Source organism: Stegostoma tigrinum, chromosome 41, assembly GCF_030684315.1.
Source record: "Stegostoma tigrinum isolate sSteTig4 chromosome 41, sSteTig4.hap1, whole genome shotgun sequence".
Taxonomy (NCBI): Eukaryota; Metazoa; Chordata; class Chondrichthyes; order Orectolobiformes; family Stegostomatidae; genus Stegostoma; species Stegostoma tigrinum.
The window spans coordinates 4,880,890-4,894,639 of NC_081394.1; the positions used below are offsets into that span (position 1 = coordinate 4,880,890).

General features: G+C 45.1%; 1 protein-coding gene across 3 annotated transcripts in view; it reads right to left on the reverse strand.

The window, feature by feature from the left end:
- Nucleotides 1-214: 214 nt before the first annotated feature.
- Nucleotides 215-13,750, reverse strand: part of LOC125448396 (interferon-inducible GTPase 5-like) — a 58,899-nt gene continuing 45,363 nt past the window's right edge. The window contains exons 4-8 of one of the 3 annotated variants that reach the window (XR_009443096.1): nt 10,702-10,812; nt 5,312-5,434; nt 3,327-3,452; nt 1,892-1,948; nt 215-1,750 (exon numbers count right to left, since the gene is read on the reverse strand). The gene's annotated coding sequence lies outside the window, so the exon portion shown is untranslated. The remainder of the gene's footprint in view (nt 1,751-1,891; nt 1,949-3,326; nt 3,453-5,311; nt 5,435-10,701; nt 10,813-13,750) is intronic. The other 2 variants (XR_009443097.1, XR_007246702.2) reach the window with 2 other exon arrangements.

Sequence of the window (13,750 nt, forward strand, 5' to 3'; positions counted from 1 at the left end):
GTCCAGTGTCACTAAGACCCTGTACAGATGCAGCGAGAATTCATGGACACTCCACCCCATTTGCAATAAATGCCAACATTTCTGTACATTGCTCGCTCTTGGAAAAACTTTTCAGCCCACCCTTTCCTCATATCATTATTTCTGTTTGAGAATGTTGCCAATTCTCTTTAGAAATTCCTACAGAGACCAATGCAGATGTGAACTTATCTCGAGGAAGGAATTAAATCTCAACGCAGTTTCAATATGTTCACAAAGTATTGAACGGGATAAAGTGATACCATTCAATCACAACATGTAGAGATCAGTCCCAAAGGAATGCAGCACAGCCAATGGTAAACAACTCATTTCATTTCCAAAATACCTTGTGTGTAAAGCACCAAATTCACATTTGAAGTTTCAAGTCTATACACAGACTCAAAAGTTATAAAGCAATTGCTGTTTCCAAATGGTACAAAGAGTGTTATTTCACCAGTGTGTGGTCAAACCTAGAGAAATCCTGCAACAATCTCCGTGGAAAACCTATGGATAAAAAGACAAATGCTATTTTAACGCCAATTTAATTGGCCAAGCTGGAGGTCTCACGTGTAACAGTGAGCTGAATGGATTAAATGGCACACGGTCACCGAGGAAAATCTTGTACAGCTTGCAACTGTCCTACAAGGGCCACCAGCCAATGTCATGCCCTCTCAGATCGGCAGCGTGAAGAGGGTTGGCGAGTCACAAATACATCACTGCACCTCCAAACATGTCCCCAGAAAGCAAAAGTCTAGAGCACCTTAAACCATCCTCAGGGTGATCAACCAGTTCACAAGCAATTAGAATTTTCTTTTGAAGATGAACTCTTATAATGTATGAATTGTGGCAGCTGATTTACACACAGCAAGATCCTGCAATGGCTGAGGATCTGTTGGAAGGGAGTGCTTGCACAATTGGAGAGTCAGTTTGTAAGACGGAAGCACCGGAGGTGCTGGAAGTTGGAGCTTTTGTGCTGTCAAAGAGGCGGTACCGAGGGAGCGCTATACTTTCCGAGGGTCAGCATAGAGGGACCCTTGCACTGTCAGAGGCACAGGACTAAAGGAGCACTGCGCTGCCATACAGTTGTTACAGAGGTGGTGGGGGGAGGGCGGTGGACAGCATTGTCAGAGTCGTCATTGAGGCAACAGTGCACTGTCGGAGGTCCTTTATTTTAAATGAAACAACAGACTGCTGCATTGTCCTCCTCTCACATGAATGTGAAAGATCCTATGTCCATGATTTGGATACAACAGGGTGTAGTTCTCTGTGGTAAATATTCAGCCAGCATCAACGAAAGCAGACAATTACCTTATTTCTCGTAGCTTTCTTTGTGAAAGTTGGCTGTCATGTCTCCGCCAGTACAAGTTTTGGTTTGGAAGTGCCCACATTGGGTGTGAAATCACTGTGGTACGAAGTAAGGTCCTAAAAGACAGTGAGTAAGATCTTTCCTCAGTCTTCACTTCCTTTGGAAAGGTTTTCAGACCAGGTCCTCCTGGTAGGATTTCATTTGGCCATTCGAAGCCTGCAGTCTTTCAGATTTCCACCTACAGGGGCATCCTGAGGGAAGGAAGGAGTCCTGTCACCAGGAGGAGCAGCACGTGGTGCTGTGCGCTGGTGCTCCTGTTGCACAAGTTTCCACAGCAGCAGTTGATTTCCAGAAATGGAAAAGGAAGCCCACAAACCTCCGTACTCACACAGCCTCGAAACGGAAAATGAGTTTCACCCTTTTGAACATCTGAAAGATTAATGCAGTCAGGGCTACAAATTATGACAAGGCCTCACTGTGAAGGCCATCAATATATTCTACACTTTGTCACTATAGAAATAAGGGAATACTTCCATTTAAAAAAATAGCAGTGAGATTTAGATAACATACCCAGATTTTCTCTTGCTGACTTATTTCGGGCTAAATCCCAAAGCAATGGGGAAAACCCTTAAAAATGAGAAAGGATTAGGAAAATATTACACTGGATAAAGTAGCAGGCATTTCTTCATACAAAGACAGAGAAGAAATCTGTATTTCTCTCCTGATAACATCACGGAGACAGATCAAATGGGAAGGTCAAAAGCAAGATGGAGAGATTTTGTTGGATATAGAGGTTAAGTGTTACAAAACCAACAGGAGATTGGATGGTAGATTAGGCTCAAACGGCTGAATGGCCTCTTCTTTTGCCTGTGTAACAGGGTCAAGGGGCTGACTGACCTCCTGCTGTTCCTATGCAAGAGTCCTGAGGAGGGGACTGAATGAGTTCTCTGGTTCTGTGATGATATTTGAGGTCACAGAGAAGGAATGGATTTGGGCCTGGAGAAGGTTACTGAGATAGTGGAGTTATAGGAGCTACAGTAGGTTACACAGATAGGAGAAGGTGTAAGAAGGAGGTTACAGGGTAATTGAGGATTGTAGGGGCTGGAGGAAGGTATATTGAGAGTTGCAGGGGCTGAAGTAGGATAGAGATTGTGAAGGGTGTAGGGGCTGGAGGGGATTACAGAGATAGCGAGAGGCAGGGGCTAGATGAGGTGACAGAGATTGGGAAGATTGTAAATGCCAGAGGTGGTGAGAGAGATTGGCAAGGTTATAAGGGTTGGAGGAGGTTACAGATATTGAGGGGTTTCTAGGGGCTGGAAGAGGTTACAGAAATTGGGAGGGGTGAAGGAATGAATAGGGCTGGAGGAGGTTACAGAGACAGTGGGGATTGTAAGGGCTCGAGGCTAGTTCAGTTGGATCTGCTGGTTTATGATGCAAAGTGATGCTAAGTGTGTGGTTTCAATTCTTGCACTAGCTGAGGCTACCATTAAGGATTCTCAACCTTTTCCCTGACCTAAGGTGCTGGGACTCCCAGATTAACCATCACTAGTCATCTTGCTCTCGCTGTCTCTCTAATGAGAGCAGTCCTTTATGACTATGGCAGCTTTAGGGGCTAGAGGAGTTGGCAGAGATGGGGAGGGTTGCAGCAGGCTCGAGTGATAGGGAGGCCTGTTGGAGAAGCTGCAAGTTAGAGGTAGGGAGCATTTTCAGGGTTGCAGACATTACAAAGATAGGGACGGCTAGAGAAAATTACAGGGATGGGGAGGACTGCGAGAGATGGTGGAGGTTATAAAGAAAGACAACCTTACTGGTTCAGAAAGTTAAAGAAATCGAAAGGTTGAGGGGACTGGAGGAGAAACCAGAGATAGGGGGGATCGCTTCATGGGAAAATGTGCTTTATTCTTGGAGAGTGTGCTCTCATACAATACAATATTGAAACAATCGCATGTTTGCTAAATCACAAGGCAATTTTGTGAATAATAGTAAGTTTAGGAGGAGTACTTACGATCAAATGATCCTTTGAAGTAACCTGAGGCACAATATTCCTGATTAGAAGTGCATTCAATTTTCTTGAAATCATCACGGCAACTGGCTTCAGTACATCCATAGCATTCCACGCCATTTTTACTCTCTGTTATTAATCAGTCCAGTATCAATGTTGTGACTTACACAGTTCCATTCAAAACCAAAAGAAATACTTAACAGTTCTACAGCAGCTATAGCAACCTCAGGACATTCCAAAGCAGTTTCCAGCACAAGTCAGAGAGAGTCAATATTTCAAACAGTAGTCACAGCTGTAATGCAAACACAATAGACATTAACAGTGCAACACTGCCTCTGTAATGACCTTCCAACAGTCAGGCAGTACGTCAGCATGGACCACCTGAATGTGCATTACTACCTCAATGCTTGCTTCCAACTGTGTGGTGGCAATTCAAGACTAGCACACTGACAGCCCAGCTGTCCCTCATAAGTGACTCTCCAACGATGCAACACCCTTTGAACACTGACCTTCCTTTAGTACTGACCAGCCAACAGTGCAGCACACTCTCAATACTGCCCCCGCTTCAGTATTGACCATCCAACAGTGCAGCACGCTCTCTGCACTGAGTCTCAAAGGTATACAGCTTCCTCAGTAGTGACCCTCCGAAACTTGAAAATACCTTCAGTACGAACCCTCTAACATTGTAGTGCATCCACAACATAGACCCTGTGAAGGTGCATCAGTGTCTTATTGCTAACACTGGCAGTGCAGCACTCCCTCAGGACAAACCTTGTGACATAGTGGCTCTCCCTCAGCACTAGCCCTCTGATAGTACAACACCTCCTCAGCACTGACTATTGACAGGGCAGTATTCCCTTAACAGTCAGCCTCCAACAGTGCAGGGCTCCCTCAGCAGTGACTCTATGTTTTAATGCTGTCTCAGTACTGACAGTGTGAGTGCAGTGCTTTCTTATTTCTGACTCTCAAGTAGTGGGACCAAAGTGGGCCCCTCTGTATATGAATAAACTTCTCCCAGTCAGTAGCTCTGCGACGAATGTGGTGCCAAAATGTTGGCAACCGAGTTGTGTGTAGCAAGATCTCTCATATTGCAAATAATCTGTTTTACTGGTATTGCTTCATTTCACAAGGGGTATTGCTGCATGGTGAAAGTTTAGACAACATATGAACATGAGAATTAGGGCAAGAGTAGGCCTTTTTACCCAGATAGTCCATTCCATCACTTAACAGAATCATGGCTGATCTTCTCCTTTAATACCATTTTTCCACATCGTCTTTGCATCTCTTGGTGTTCACAGTAATTCATCAATCTCAATCTTGAACATAATCAAGAACTGAATTTCTATTAGTCTCTGGGCACAGAATTCCAAAGATTGGACTGTACGATGCCTTCCTCATCTCATACCTAAATGCCCCTTGCTTTATTCTGTTTTTGGACCTTGGTCTCACCAAGGCTGTGTATAGTTGCAGTAAGATATCCTCTTAGCCAAAGCCTTGTGTAAGACATGTCAACACATCATTTGCCTCCTTAATGGCTTGCAGTACATACAGGTTGACTCAAGGGATCAACAGTCTTTGGGGATTGGCAGGAAAGTAAAGCTACAATCAGTGCAGCCATGATTTAATTGAGCAGTGGTGCCTAGTTCTTCACTTTAAAATATTCTTGCCTTTGAGACAAATATTAGTCCGAGGACACTCTTTTCAACACCTTCCTCAAAGTACTGGTTGCAGGTGGAGTTGGGCAGTGGAGAGATGGTGAGGAGTAGTGTGTTCAGAGAGCAGTGGTGGGCTCTTATGCCCTGTGACAAAAGTCACATCCAAAATGTAGCACCTACAAAGTACACGCAGCAAGTGCTGACCTGGAATGACAGTTCAAGTCTCAGGCTTGGAGCTTCAACCCATGATTTCAGGCTCAAGAGGCTAAAGTGCTACAGTCCTCCCACGTTCAACACAGCCATTCTAATTGCGTTGGAGGAGAGCGGTATTACCTGGCAAGGTGTGTTTGTTGCATAGGTCAGTTTTGCAGCATATGAAACTCTGCTTTATGCCACCCGTGTTTAAGGATACACCACAGTGCGACCCGTACTCACAAGACCTCTCAACATATGAAACTGGAGAAGAAAAATGAGTGCCTGTTATTAATAATCAACCTTGGCAAAAAAATTGACAAAAAAGTCACAGAATCACAGAATTTGTTAGAGCAAAGAAGGAAGCCATTCGGCACACTGGGAATGATACAATTCAAATTGTCTCTAAAACAATCTCAAGTAGTGCATTCATAACCCTCAAACTGTTGCATGTAAAAGCTTCTTCTCACATCGCTTTTGCTTCTCTTACTAATTACGTTAAATATGTGCCCTCTCATTCTCAATTATTTCACCAGTGAGAATAATTTCTCCAGGCTCCTTGTGGTTTTCAATACTTCAATCAAATCTCTCCTCACTCTTCTTTGAAGGAAGTCCAACTGTCCCCCATTCTCTCTAATGCCTTCATATCCTTTCTAAGATGTGGCACCCAGAACCAGACAAAAATCCAATTGAGGTGAACCCAGTGTCTTATGCACGGTGGCTCAGTGGTTAGCACTGTAGCCTCACAGCCCCAGGGACCCAGGTTCGATTCCAGCCTCGGGGAACTGTCTGTGTGGAGTTTGCACATTCTCCCCGGGTCTGTGTGGGTTTCCTCCGAGTGCTCCGGTTTCCTCCAACAGTCCAAAGATGTGCGGGTTAGGTGGATCGGCCATGCTAAATTGTCCATAGTGTTCAGGGGTGTGTGGGTTATAGGGGGATGGGTCTGGGTGAGATTCTTCAAGGGGAAGTGTGGACTTGTTGGGCCGAAGGGCCCGTTTCTACACTGTAGGGAAACTAATCTAATCTAATCCTTGCTCTTGTGCCTTAAGTCCATATTAATAAAGTCTAGAATATGAGCTTTGTCGTACACACTCTCATCATTCTTATCTCAATCATAATCATATAATCTTGACAGTGTGCAAAGAGGCTATTCAGCCCCTCGGGTCTTCATCTATCCTTCAAAGAGCATCCCACCCAGATCCAGTGCCAGCCCTCCACCCTAGCCCCGTAATCCCACATTTCCCATGGATAATCCACCTGCTCTGCACATCCCTGGAAGCTATTGGTTAGCTCAGTGTGACTAATCCACCTAACATGCTTTGGACAGTGGGAGGAAACCCACACAGACACAGGGAGAATGTCCAAACTCCAGACAGACTGTCACCCAAGGCTGGTATTGAACTCCTGCCTCTGGCACTGTGCAAACAACTGGGACACAGTGCTGCCCAAGGGAGGATGATTTTTTTTTAAATTGGATCTTAAATGGATTTCAGATTTTAGTTCTGTAAAGGTTTAATTTGTGTTTAAAAAGTCAGTCATTTTTGAATTGTGAAGTTAAAACAGCCAATCTAAGAATTGATTTTAGTCAAACAAAATGCATGGGGGATTTATTTGCTGAAAATGTACTATGTTGAATTTTATAATCTGCAGGGGGGTGGGAAATGGTCAGGGCATGAGCAGTGAGAGTTCAGAAGGAAAGGTTTTATATGAAGAGGACAGTGAGTTTGTGGGAGTCTTCAGACCAGAATGAAGCCGTTAGTTTTTTTTAAAAAGCAGAACAAGAAAAGGAGTTAGTAAAAATCTACTATTAAGATTCAGTGAGAAAAATGTAGTGTGTTAAACAATATTGTTGTGCCTCTGGAGAATGTGTAGAAAATCACCAAAAGGAAAAGCTTACAATGGGGTCAGTTGAGTTACGAAGTGTTACAGATTTTGTAAAAGTGATATTTCATTTGGGTTGAGTGCCTGTAAAGGATATTGCCTGAGAAAAGTAGTCATGTGGTTTGGTTTCTTTTTCTACTGTATAATAAACTGAGGTTCTTTTGTTAAAAGTGTATTAATACCAACATATGTTCAATGTCTGACCACTACAGTAACCGAAGGGCAAAAATAAAATGTAACATCTATCCAGAGACTAAGTCCTGTCTTCACATTGAGAATACCCTCTGGTATGTTGTGTGGCATTAACACTGTGCAAAATGGAACAGACTTTGAACAGATCTAGCAATTCAGGCTAGGTATCCAGGAGATGCTGTGGACCATGAGCAACAGCAGAATTTTATGCCAATGTAATCTTTAACTTCACAACCCATCATATCCCCTGCTCTACCACTACCATCAAGCTAGGGGATTGACCCTGATCAATTAAGAGTACAGATGGGCATGCCAGGAGCAACATCAGGCAAACCTAAAACAAGGCGTCAACCTGATGAAGTTACAAAGCAGGGCTACTTGTGTACCAAACAGTATAAGCAGCAAGTGATAGACAGAGCTAAGCAGTTCCACAGACAATGGATCAGATTTAAGCTCGGCACTTCTGCCACACCTCGGTGTGAATGAAGGTGGACAATTAAACAACTCATTGATACAGGAACCTCCACAAATATACTCATTCTCAATAACAGGAGATTTCAGCACATCAATGTAAAAGACCAGGCTGAACCATTTTCAACAGTCTTCAGGCAGACATACTGAGTGGATGATCTATCTTGGCCTCTGTGGGGGTCCCCAGCATGACTGATATTAGTCATTAGAAAATCTAATTCATTCCACATGATGTCAAAAAACGGCTGGAGGAGCTAGTTACTGCAAAGGCTATGGCCTCTGACAACATTCTTAAAACAGTCCTAAAGATTTTTTCCCTCCCCAGAATATACTGTGCTCTCCCCCGCCCAGTCAAACAGTTCCAGTACAGCTTCAACACTGGCATCTACCTGACATGTGAAAAATTGCCCAGGGCCAGCCTTTAAACAAAAAACAGGACAAATTCAACTTGGCCAATTACTGCAGAATTGTTGAATACTGTTTAACGGAAAAGAGAGTTTCTGACTCAACTACCCTTTCAGACAGGGAGTTCAGACTCCCAGCACCCACAGGCGAAAAACTCAACTCTCCTCTCAGATTAACAAAGTGTGAAGCTGGATGAACACAGCAGGCCAAGCAGCATCTCAGGAGCACAAAAGCTGACGTTTCGGGCCTAGACTTCATCAGAGAGGGGGATGGGGAGAGGGAACTGGAATAAATAGGGAGAGAAAGGGAGGCAGGCCGAAGATGGAGAGAAAACAAGATAGGTAGAGAGGAGAATATAGGTGAGGATGTAGGGAGGGGATAGGTCAGTCCAGGGAAGATGGACAGGTCAAGGAGGCGAAATGAGGTGGTAGGTAGGAAATGGAGGTGCGGGTTGAGGTGGGAGGAAGGGATGGGTGAGAGGAAGAACAGGTTAGGGAAGCAGAGACAGGCTTGGCTGGTTTTGGGATGCATTGGGGGGAGGGGACAAGCTGGGCTGGTTTTGTGATGCAGTGGGGGGAGGGAAAGAACTGGGCTGGTTTTGGGATGCAGTGGGGAAGGGGAGATTTTGAAGCTTGTGAAGTCCACATTGATACCATTGGGCTGCAGGGTTCCCAAGCGGAATATGAGTTGCTGTTCCTGCAACCTTCAGGTGGCATCATTGTGGCACTGCAGGAGGCCCACGATGGACATGTCATCTAAAGAATGGAAGGGGGAGTGGAAATGGTTTGCGACTGGGAGGTGCAGTTGTTTGTTGCGAACCGAGCGGAGGTGTTCTGCAAAGCAGTCCCCAAGCCTCCGCTTGTTTTCCCTAATGTAGAGGAAGTTACACCGGGTGCAATGGATACAATATACCACATTGGCAGATGTGCAAGTGAACATCTGCTTGATATGGAATATCATCTTGGGGCCTGGGATGGGGGTGAGGGAGGAGGTGTGGGGGCAAGTGTAGCACTTCCTGCGGTTGCGGGGAAGGTGCCGGGTGTGGTGGGTTTGGAGGGCAGTGTGGAGCGGACAAGGGAGTCACGGAGAGAGTGGTCTCTCCGGAAGGCAGACAAGGGTGGGGATGGAAAAATAGCTTGGGTGGTGGAGTCGGACTGTAGATGGCGGAAGTGTCGGAGGTTGGTGGGGTGGTATGTGAGAACGAGGGGGATCATCTGGGGGCGACACTTCCCCCACCGCATCCCAAAACCAGCCCAGTTCGTCCCTTCCCCCCACTGCATCACAAAACCAGCCCAGCTCGTCCCCTTCCCCCACTGCATCCCAAAACCAGCCCAGCTTGTCTCTGCTTCCCTAACCTGTTCTTCCTCTCACACATCCCTTCCTCCCACCTCAAGCCACACCTCCATTTCCTACCTACCACCTCATCCCGCCTCCTTGACCTGTCCATCTTCCCTGGACTGACCTATCCCCCCCCTACCTCCCCACCTATACTCTCCTCTCCACCTATCTTGTTTTCTCTCCATCTTCGGTCCGCCTCCCCCTCTCTCCCTATTTATTCCAGTTCCCTCTCCCCATCCCCCTCTCTGATGAAGGGTCTAGGCCCAAAACGTCAGCTTTTGTGCTCCTGAGATGCTGCTTGGCCTGCTGTGTTCATCCAGCTTCACACTTTGTTATCTTAGAAATTTAAAAAGTACATGGAGTCAAATATTTTACACAGTGACTTGCATATGGAATGAATTTTCAGAGGAAGTGGTGGGATATGGGTACAATTCCAACATTTAAAAGACATTTGGATATGTACATGAACAGGAAAGTGGTATGGACCAGGATCATGCAGGTGGGACTAGTTAAGTTTGGAATTATGTTCGGCATGGACTGGTTGGACTGAAGGGTCTGTTTCTGTACTGTATGACTCTATGATTATGGCTGCACTCTGCGCCTACTCTGGGTCTACGCTCTGGCACTCCCCCTTCAACCTATTTGCTTGAACTTCATCCATTTCAACACTTAAAAACTACCTCTTGGGCTAACTTGAACATTTGTTATAATACCTTCACAGGGCATGTTATCATACTTTGTTTTACAATGTTGCCTTGAAGAACCTTGGGAATATTTAGTATACGAAAGGTGCTTACTCAGCAATATCCAACAAGAAATCAGATTTAAGGACTGATTTGATAGAAGTCCTTAGAATTACAAAAGGAGTTTTGGCAGTGTAGCTGAAAAGATGAAATTCCTACTTGCGGGCAAAACCAAAACTTTGTGCCATTGACATAAGACTGTCATTAACAAATCCAATCAGAATTCAACAGAAACCTCTTTACCCAGAAACTGGGGAGAATGTGGAACTCGCTCCCACAGAGACTGGTCAAGTCATGGCGCTGTATCACAGGAGGAAGCTGGATAAACACAAGGGAGAAAGGAACTGATGGAGATGGAGATTTGATATGAGTGGGTGGGTGTAAGCTTGTGTGAAGCACAAACACCAGCATGAATCATTACGGACCAGTACAGGTAGCGTGTTTCTAGGCTGTAGGTTCCATGCAATGTATTATTCTATCATGAAAGATTTGTTTCCTTACCATTATCCACGATTGATAATGAGGTTGTACAGACATCTGGACTGTGGCATTCAATGACTTCACATTGGACATCAGGTTTATGCTGACAACTCTTGCATTGGAGTGAAAATACTACAGTAAAGCAGAATTGTTAGTGGTTATGTTGAAAGGGATCACATATGTGAAACTGTAACAGATGGATGATTTCCCCAATGACCTCAAATATTGGGTGACCCAAAGTCCTCACAACTTCAGGCGTGATTACTTTTGCTGCCAGTTTAGGGGTCCGCGCTGTACAAACTCTAACCTAGAAGAACTTAATAAGTGCACATCTGTCATTAGTAATTTAACCAGCAGTGATGAAAGAAACAATGTGAATTTCATGTATCAGCACCACCTCATGCTCCCAAGAGGAGCTCGAACACTTCGTCCACTTCACCAACACCTTCCACCCCATCCTTAAGTTCACCTGGACCATCTCAAACACATGCGTCACCTTCCTGGACTTTTCTGTCTCCATCTCAGGCTACCACCTACACACTGATATCCATTTCAAGCCCACTGACTCCCACAGCCACCTGGAATTTACCTCCTCCCACCAACCTTCCTGCAAAAATTCCATCGCCTATTCCCAATTCCTTCGCCTCCACCGCATCTGCTCTCAGAATGAGGCATTCCACTCCCGTGCAGTCCAAATGTCCTCGTTTTTCAAGGACCGCAACTTCCCCCTGCCTCCCCCCCGACCCCTCGCAGCGGTCGAGAACACCCTCAACCGTGTCTCCCGCATTTCCTGCACCTCATCCCTCACACGCCGTCCCCGCAATGACCGCCAAAAGAGAATCCCCCTCGTCCTCACATATCACCCACCAACCTCCGGATACAACGCATCATCCTCCAACACTTCCAACATCTACAATCCGACCCCACCAAAGGCATTTTTCCAACCCCACCCTTGTCTGCCTTCCGGAGGGAGCACTCTCTGTGACTCCCGTGTCCGCTCCACACTCCCCTCCAACCCCACCACACCTGGCACTTTCCCCTGCAACCGCAGGAAGTTCTACACTTGCCCCCACACCTCCTCCCTCACACCCATCCCAGGTCCCAACATGACTTCCCACAATAAGCAGATGTTCACCTGCACATCCGCCAATGTGGTATACTGCACCCGGTGTGGCTTGGGGACCGCTTTGCAGAACACCTATATTCGGTTCGCAGTAAACAACTGCACCTCCCAGTCGTGAACCATTTCAACTCCCCCTTGCATTCCTTAGACGACATGTCCATCCTGGGCCTCCTGCAGTGCCACAACAATGCCACCCGAAGGTTGAGGAACAGCAACTCACATTCCACTTGGGAACCCTGCAGCCCAATGGTATCAATGTGGATTTCATAAGCTTCAAAATCTTCCCTCCCCCACCCCCCCCCCCCCAGCATCCCAAAACCAGCCCAGCTCGACCCTGCCTGCCTAACCCGTTCTTCCTCTCACCTGTCCCCTCCTCCCGCCTCAAGCCACACCTCCATTTCCTTCTCACTAACCCTATCCCCTCCCTACCTCCCCACCTATACTCTCCTCTCCACCTATCTTCTCCTCTATCCATCTTCAGTCCGTCTCCCCCTCTCTCCCTATTTATTTCAGAACCCTCTCCCCGTCCCCCTCTCTGATGAAGGGTCTCGGCCTGAAATGTTAGCTTTTGTGCTCCTAAGATGCTGCTTGGCCTGCTGTGTTCAACCAGCTTCACACTTTGTTATCCTGAATTTCAAAATCACCTTTCACAACTTCATGGTGCACAAAAGCTCTTTGCTTAATTACGTACATTCTGAGGCATAATTACAATGTAGGAAATACCACAGCCAATTAACATTTCGAAGCTCCAAAATCTGCTTTTAATTTAGTGACATCAGGAAACAGATAAAAGTCATTTCCAACATCCTGGGGAGAGATACTCCTCCATTCCAGTTACCTGAATTATGCTCGGCACTGGTGGTAGGAAGTGGTAATATTTTCATATTTGTCTAAATAAAAGAAAATCTCAAAAAGACTGCTACACAGATAGGGTACAGTCCCAAGAATAACTGATTAGTTTTGATAAAGGTGTGGGTCCAGATCATGGATATTTTAAAATGATCTGTTAATATTTGGAGACAGAGTGAATTAACTTTGTTTTAGTATGTAGCTTTTTAAAAAAATTTCAAAAACAACTATTTATTGGTTGTTTTCGAATAGCATGTCGACTCTCTCAACTGTTGTGTGGAATTTGTTAAGAGCTGTCAAAATATGAGCAGTGTTTTCAGAACAGGTTAATGGATATAATGTAGCCTGAAACTCCCTAGTGAGATGGAAACTCTAAATAAACAGATTATTTTTCCACTTTTGTAGTTAGAGAAAATGACCCTGACAGGGAAGAATTTCTAAAGAGCTGTATAACTGCATTAACATTAACTGAAGGTATACATTCCACTGAGTGCACTCTGCATGCATTTATATTGTATATACCTAACTTAAATATTCATCCCAAAAGTTTGACATTACTGATAATTAGTAATTGTCACATATTTCTTACAAACCTGCTCTATTACGTCAGTAATAATAGATATTTGAATACCTGGGATCTTGCTCTTATCCTTTTTAAACTCAATGATTCTCTCTGGCTCATCACAATTATTATCAGCCAATGAAGCAGTAAGGTATGTAATAATAGGAGGGGTGACAAGATCCCAGTAACAACAATATGATAACAACCGGATCATCTGCTTTTTGCTGACGTTGGTTGAGGGACTGATTCCCAAAAGACGGGTAAAGGATGAGGGACAGCAGCCTCACCAGACCTCATTATTCAAAATGGTGACTGGGGGATCTTTTATATCCATTGGAAAAGGCAGTCAGGGACTAGATTTGGATGATGGCGTCTCCAGCAGTATAACACCATCTCAGTATTGGTGCTGTATGTGCCAGCCTGGGTTTTCAGTCTTGTCACCGGTTCAGGGCTTCAGGTCAAACCACAAGCATTAATCTGCTCTAAAAATTCTATCCATGTTTTCATAAATCCTAGCACAGCACTGGAGACAATCC